The sequence below is a fragment of the Gekko japonicus genome, unplaced genomic scaffold, assembly GCF_001447785.1.
Source record: "Gekko japonicus isolate JY-2015 unplaced genomic scaffold, Gekko_japonicus_V1.1 scaffold1450, whole genome shotgun sequence".
Classification (NCBI taxonomy): domain Eukaryota; kingdom Metazoa; phylum Chordata; class Lepidosauria; order Squamata; family Gekkonidae; genus Gekko; species Gekko japonicus.
In genome coordinates, this window is record NW_015163132.1 from 192448 (window position 1) to 200438 (window position 7991).

A 7991-nucleotide genomic window follows, 5' to 3' on the forward strand; every position below is an offset into this window, starting at 1 on the left:
GTTTGGGCTGTAGTGGGCATGGCCAACTCTGAAGCCAGCCGGAACTCCGTTCCTGTGCGTTCCTGCCCAAAAATAGCCCTGCTGCTTTCACTTTTAACTAACTTGCTGTGTTAATGTAAAGGTTACAGGAAAAGCCAGGACAAAAACAAACATACTAGAGAAAATAAATAAATAAATAAATGATAACTAAACAAAAATAATTGGTCTATAGTCTCCTTGAACCTTACAGATATGTTCCTACCTAATTAAATAATATCATGTTTTCGTTGTACAGTTCTTGCCACACAATAACTACATAATGATTGCAAATCAACTTGTCCATTATCTGCAGTTATCTTTTGATGGTGCCCTGATTTGTGTTCCTTAAGTGAAGGTAGCTGGATTGTATGGCAGATAGGATAAAATGTTCTTTCTAGAACTCTGTAGCCCAGGAAGCTTGCTACATCCTTTCCTGTCACTCTTGCCAGAAGCTGCTGAAATATGTTCTATTTAAGAAGGCCTGTATTGAATTTCCAGCTCTGCATTGGAAAATACCTGGGGATTTGGGGGGTGGAGCCTGAGGGGTGGAGTTTGGGAAAGGGAGGGACTTCATGGGGTATAATGCCATAGAGTCCACTTTCCAAAGCATCCATTTTCTCTAGGGGTGCGTTCAGATGGGCAGCTAATCCCGCCATTGGCCCAGCTCAAATTTTATCCCGATCTTCTTTTATCCGGTGTTGCACAACCAGACAGCTCCCACTGAGAAACGCCTTACCACATGCTGACTCCGCTGTGGATTGTGTAGATGGCATCCCCCTGAAGGAGCCACATGGTAGGTTTTTGTTTTTTTAAAAAAACCATTGCGCATGCGCGTATGCATGTCACCGGGTGCTTGGTTTTCCATGCATGCATGGAATTGCATGGTTAAATCACCACCTGAGGGACACGTAGCTGAAACCCCTATGCCTCCCCATCTCTCCCCATGGAGTGACCAACGAGACAGTCCAAACATACCCAATTTCTTCTTTCAGTTTCTGTTCTGATGCAGACATCCAGGGCTGGATGTAATGGGTCCCGACCATCCCCCCTGCCCTGGAGATCTGGGTCAGTGGAGGGACTACTTTGCTTGGGGAAAGACCTACATTGTCCTCCCTTGAGGTCCAATTTCAATTAATGAGGTTCATTAATTTAACGGGCCATTGATTAATGTAAAATTGTCCTGAACGCTTGAGTGGAGCTCTGTGGCTCTTACGTGCAGGGGTCATTTCGTAGAAAAAGAGGTGCAGGAGCTCATTAGCATAACTCATTAGCCTAACTTATTTGCATATGCCACACCCCCTGACATCACCGGAAGTGTGGCATACCATCCCGATGAACTGACTGCATGCTGGAATGATCAGACAGAGGCAAGTCCGTCATTGGCCTGTCGGCAAGCAACAGCACCAGACTTTCAGCAGTATCTTTTAAGTATGGCTCCCTGGCGGGGCAAAATGGGCTGATCCCAGATGTTGCTGTCTGATCATTGCCTTTAAATCTGTTAAGTATGCAATTCAACAATGAAGTAAGTAACAAGTGATTCAGCTTTATTGAGAACAAGAACTTCCAAAAGATCACACAGCATCAGACGGCACACAACAAAACAACAGTGGAGCATAGTTTTAAACTCTCCTGGGCTGGTGTAGCCACGCCCTCACATAGTTAACATCCAATTATGTTATATAGATAACAACCAATCATTAGTCTTCCCTCCAACCCAGACTCTTACATTTCATTGGTTACTGTACATGCTTCAGCCAATGGTGTTGTTCCAGATTAGAATCCGGCTGAGGTTTCAAGCTTAACATTACATGTTAATGGATAATACACAACAAAATCCACCAGGCATTTGTGCCTGGGTCGGATGTAAAGACCCGTCTGAACATGACCCAAGTGAACTATCTACTGCATGGAGATCAGTCGCAATATTGCCTGGGGATCAGTTGTAATAATGGGAGATCTCCAGCCACCACCTGGAGGCCGACAAACCTAGATCTTTAACACTTTTATGCATTAATCTTTTTAACCCATTGGTCTCTTATTATTTTATCATCTGTTTTCTCTGCTACCTTCAGCTCCGTTTCATTGCATTTTAGTAGGGTTGCCAGTCCCCAGGTCCCAGTGGGGGTTCCCCCAGTTTTGGGGGCTTCTGCCCACCACCAGCCAGCTGGCTGGCAGGAGAAACCCCACCCCCAAACAGCCACATCCAGGTGCAACATCTCCAATGTGATTATATCACTTGGAAGTGATGTCATCACATTGGTGGTGTTGCACATGATGCTCTGGTTTGAGGGCAAAACTCTATGTTAAATTTGGCCTAAAACCATGCAGTTTTGCCTTTAAACCAGTGTCGCCGCACAATGTCGCCAACAGGATGATTTCACTTCCAGCTGACGCCATCATGTTGGCAACATCCTGGAACACCCCCCCCCCAAATCCCCCTGCTGGCAAAGCAAGGGGAACTGGCAACCCTACAATTGAGGCACTATTGATCAGCAGAGTTTACTGTTATGAGCAAATTAATTCTCTAGTCTTTTAAAAGCTGTACTCACTAATGTGTTAAAAAAACCCCCGACGATTAATTGCTAGAAATCAGCATCCCCTTTTAAGGCTATTCAAGTCTTTTTAACTGTATGATGGGATACAGGACAGTTGCTTTATTTTGTTCAGCATAATGAGAACTTATACATGTTCTCATCTAAAACAGTACAAATCTATCTCTAATCTAACCCAATGTGCTCTAGGTATTTTAAACTGCCTTTGTTTGAAAATGTTAGTTTTGGGGCAGATACAAATTTGCAATTAGTAAGAAGTCACCTGACAAGCTTGTGGTCAGCCATATAGGAAGCGTGTTTGAAGTTGCCTGAGTGAGAATTTTAATACTTAACACTGTGAATTTTAGGTGTGGATTTCTGGTAAAATGTTCTTACCATGTAGAACGGGAGATTGCATGTGCACCACAAGAAGCTACCACTTCATAACTAGTTGCTTATATTTCTTTAGTTTGTTTCTGCTTTTCGATTACGAATTCCTAACATGGTTTACAAACACAAAGTGAATTTATACAGCAGAATAAATCAAATAATTTGACAACGGCTGAATGCAGAATAAAGTCTGAAGCTGCCTATGGAAAGACAATAAGGATGTGTCCATTTGATTTTCCCAAGGAAGCACATATTGCTTTCCATAGCTGTATAGAAACAAATGCTTCACTAAAATGAATTCATGGGGAGAAAGTACAAGGTGTGTGTGTATCTGAGGCGATTAAATATGTTATTTATGCTTAGTAGTCTAAATCCTTACTGCATAGTTATTGGATTTCTTAATAATGCATACCAAGGTTGGTTGCTAATTAATTGATCTGGTAATCTTTAATGCTGCTTCTGATTTATTGACATGGGCATGGGATCTCATGTTGTCTTGACCATGTTATTTGTCTACTGTTTCAGAATATGCAGTGTGATATGAGATTATGTTGGGGAAAATATTTATGAAAAGAAAGAATCTCCAGTCTGTTGGACACAAGTGCACAGGCACCATTGGAGGGGAACTATCTGCTTTCTTTGTATATACAAATATACTTGGATTGTTGAAGTGAGCGAGTGAATGTGTGCGTACAGACATGCAGAGTTTTGGATCACTGGCTGGTTATTAGGGTTGTCATCCTCCAGGTGGGGCCTGGAGATCTCTCAGCATTACAACTGACTTTCAGATAGGGTTGTCAGTCTCCAGAATTACAAGTGATCCCCAGGTTACAGAGCTCTGTTGGAGAAAATGGCTGCATTGACTGTGGCATTGTACCCCACTGAAGTCTCTCGTCTGCCTGAACCCTGACCTCCCTAGGCTCCACACACAAAATATCCAGGAATTTCCCAACTCAGAGCTGGCAGCTGTATCTTCAGAATTCAGAGATGCATTTCCCGTGAAGAAAAGGGCAATTTCATAGAATGGACTCTGTAGCATTATACCCTGCCTGAGGTCCCTCTCCAAAGCTAGTCCTCTCCAGGGTCACCTCTGAAATCTCTAGGAATTTCCCAAACTGGAGTTGGAAACTCTACTGGTAATAGTGCACATACTGCACTTTATGTCTATTTTTTAATCTTCTGGCTATGAGAAAAGTTTTGAAATGCAGGATTAATCACACCTAATTCAACTTCATGAATATACTTTCTCTTTAGTGGATTCTGATGTCCAGTAGGTCTCATGGTATCTTCACATGGAAAAATGTCCGTGTGTGTATGCGTGTGTGTGCGTGTGCAAACAGGATGGACACATCACCTGAAGGTCTCTTGTTACAGGGTTAGAGCTCCCTTAATTATACTCCATTGGGACAAGCCATATGCCTAATTAAGCATATGTGATTTGTTCTGCCGTTACAATTGTCACTAGCTTTGATTCAGCAAGTTTAGGGTATTTGCTATAAATGCCTTGTCCACACCACTAACTCTGGAACGGAGATAATTGTTTAATGAGTTGAGCATGATTTAGCTTCTACACGTAATATTTTTTCCTCTAGGTTTATTTAATCCAGATGTTTTGTTGTAAATAATTTATAAGATGTTACATTACACAGGCATCAAAGAGATCTCTAGGGTAAAATACTGTCAGTAGCATAAACTTCCATGATCAGACAACGAAGGAGGAGGGGAGGACATTAGGGACTAAATGTAAGTGTTTTCAGTGGATTTTATTGACTGTTAATGTGGAGGCCATTCTTAGATACTTTAAAAGATGTGGGACTTATAATTCAGCTCACATATAGTATTTCTTCTATGACAACATCACTTTCAATAGATTTTTGCTGCTGTGCAGCTGTATCAATGTATGGATGAAAACAAATATAAAACAGCTAAAAGCAGTACGGTCTCATTATCTTGCATACAGAAAGGTTGTTGAATAAAAGGAAGCAGTGAACAATGTAGGAAGTGTTTACTGTTCACAAAAACCTAAATGTACATGCTTGACTGCAGACCAAACTGGAGAGAGTAGGTGCTGGTGGGAGCTGGTAAATGAGCTTGTGACAGGACATTTGAAGAAAATATTTTGGACTCAGCCCTATTTTGCATTCTCTTTTGTGAATATGGTCATTTTTGCTCAGTATGTATCTGTAAGCAGCAACCAAATAAAATTAGTTTAGTTTATTGTTCTCTCTTTCACAGGAAGGAAATGAAATTTTGTACTGTTATGAAGTATCAAAATGATTTCTGATCCTAGTAGAAAGCAAACTGATCAGATATGACGACAAACATTCCTTTCACTTTTATTATCAATGCAACATAATAGTTTTTAAAAATTAGTTTGCACCTGGTCTTTCCATTAGTTAATTTATGTATTTAACTTAAGAGTGCTCTAATTCTTTAGAACTTCTAGTGGTAAAACAATATTCATGGACAAGCTAATGTACTCATCGACTGAGCTAAATTGGTATTCAACCATCCCATGATGACTTTGGTATCATCAAGTGACAACTAACAAGTATTAAACAATCATTGCAGTTCAGTTGTCACAGACAGAGCTCAAAGATATTGATACAAAGAGCCATTCATTAAGTGATGGGACCCTGAATGATGTACATGTTGTGTGAATCAGCTCTCTCTTTCTCATGTTGATAACTGAGCAGGCAAGGTATTTTCAGAAGCAAAACCCACTAATATAATACTTCTGGCCAAACAAGAAAATTGTCTGGAAGAAGAGCAGGGCAGGATAAAGCAAAGCACCTATCTGAGAGACAAGGAAGGCTTTTTAAAAATATATATGAATTGAATGGTGTTTTTTTTCTCCTGATGCTTCAAATTAAGGTTTTCCATATGCATATCCAAGATCAGGACTTTGATTGTTTTTGATAAAATGGAAAACTGCAGTTACTTGCAGCTGTCTCTTTGCATAAAATTCAAAACCAACAGAGCCTGTAAATAAAGCAGAAGTATGAAGCACTGGCCAGGACATGTTTATGCAACATCAGAAATTGATGTTTACTGTAGAATGGAGAGGAAATAGCTGACATTCATATTTTAATAGCATGTGAACTGGTGAGCTGATGCATCAGCCCCTGTGCTTTAATAGTTATAGAGAAAATAATTTCAGCAGGTGCGGTTTCTCATAACCTAGTGTAGGAAGGATAAAGCAGCAACAATATCATCCTACTATAATTGATAATTTCCCTCTTTTTCTAATTTAGTATTTGTATTTTAGTATTTGTAATTTAGTATTTAGTAATGTATCCAGTCCCTCCCCTTCCCCCCTTAAAAGATGCCCACTATTCAAAGGCTTGGCAGGTAGGCAGGCCTCGCAGCACCTCCTGAAGATCTCCAAGGAGGGGGCCCTTCTCACCTCTCCAGGGAGCCCATTACACAGAGCTGGAGCCATGATGGAGAAGGCTTGGGCTCTGGTCAATACCAGACAGGCCACCCCACGTGGTAGGAAATATAGCAGATGCCTGATTATTGCACACCTATTGAGCTGGTGTAGGCGATGCTAGGACACAGATATTGCTTTGTACACTGCTTTCAAGTTCCTATATTGTACTGTACTTTGTACAATTTCTAATTTAGTACTAGAGCATTAAACCAATAAATGGAGCTTCCCATATGAAATGTCCTGGATATTTTCTTCTCTGACTTCTTTTTCTTCTCTTATGATTTTGACAAAAATAGTACCTGTAAATGTATTTTTTAACTAAATATAGCAATTAGATTCAGTACAGAGAAAACCAAGAATTTATTCATAGGATGCATAATTAACATGCAGAATTTGCTGCTATAAAATGTGGTAATGGTCACTGGCTTAAATGAAGGACAGGTTAGGCAATGTTGCTGTTGGGCACCGTGCCTCCGAATTATCAGTACCTGGGTAGCTAGAAAGGAAGCTTGCTAAATGCTGGACTCAGTGGACCATTGGTTTCATCCAGCTCATAGATTCTTACAAGTGGAGACCCGCAAGAAACTTGCGGAATGGTTATCCTGTTCCTCACACCTTTGCTTCCTCCTGTCTCCCTCTACCTCTCTCACCCTCTTTCTCCCTTCTGCCCCCCCTTTCTTTTTCTCCTCCAGCTATGGCATTATACTGATCTGTAGTTCCTTCCCTCCTCCAATCCCACCCTCCCCAGGCTCCACCCCACAAATGTCCAGGAATTTCCCAACCTGGAGTTGGCAACACAATTTCCTTCCCACCCAACAGCCAACCTACCTTTATCTGCCTCTCTGTCTGCAACTTTCCATCTCCACACCCCTCCCCCGCAGCCTCTACCTAGGAAAATTACTGTTTTTCTCCACAGTGGGGACCAAAACAGCTTACATTATTCTCTCCTACTTTTAATCTGCACAACAACCCAGCTTTCATAGGGTGGCTGCTGATGAACAGTAGCAAGCAGCTGGGCCTACTTGAGTCATGCAAATCAGGTGGTATCAAGTCACCCAGAGGGTGCTGCCGAGGGATGCCAGCCTCCAGGTGGGACCTGGGGATCCCCTGTAATTCCTGCTCATTTCCAGACTACAGAGATAACTTCCCATGGAGAAAATGGATGCTTTGGAGGGTGGACTCTGTGACATTGTACCCCACTGAGGTCCCTGTCCTCCCCAGGCTCCTCCCGCAAATCTCCAGGAGTTTCCCAGCCTGGACCTGGCAACCTTATCCAGAATCCCCTGTCGGTGGCCAGGGGGGGAACCTGGCAACCCTAAAGGTGTGGCAGGCCTAGGGTTTCCAATGTGTAAGTGGGGCCTCAAGGAACCCCCCCCCCCCAGACTTACAACTGAACTCAAGGCAGCAGAGATCTGTCTCCCTGGAGAAAATGACTGTTTTAAAAGGTGGACTCTGTGGCATTATACCCAGCTGAGACCTCTCCCTTCCCCAATCCCACCTCAAAACCTCTAGGGACTCCCCAGGCCAGGCCCCAAGGCTCCCTCCCTCCCTGAAAGGCCAACAGAGGCCTTGAAAGGGCCCTTCCCCCACACCCTTTGACTCACAGAGCCGGTTAGAAG

At 42.3% G+C, this 7991-nt stretch overlaps 1 protein-coding gene across 1 annotated transcript in view; it reads left to right on the plus strand.

The window, feature by feature from the left end:
• Positions 1-7991, plus strand: part of EPHA3 (EPH receptor A3) — a 306093-nt gene that overhangs the window by 59897 nt on the left and 238205 nt on the right. The window lies entirely within an intron of this gene.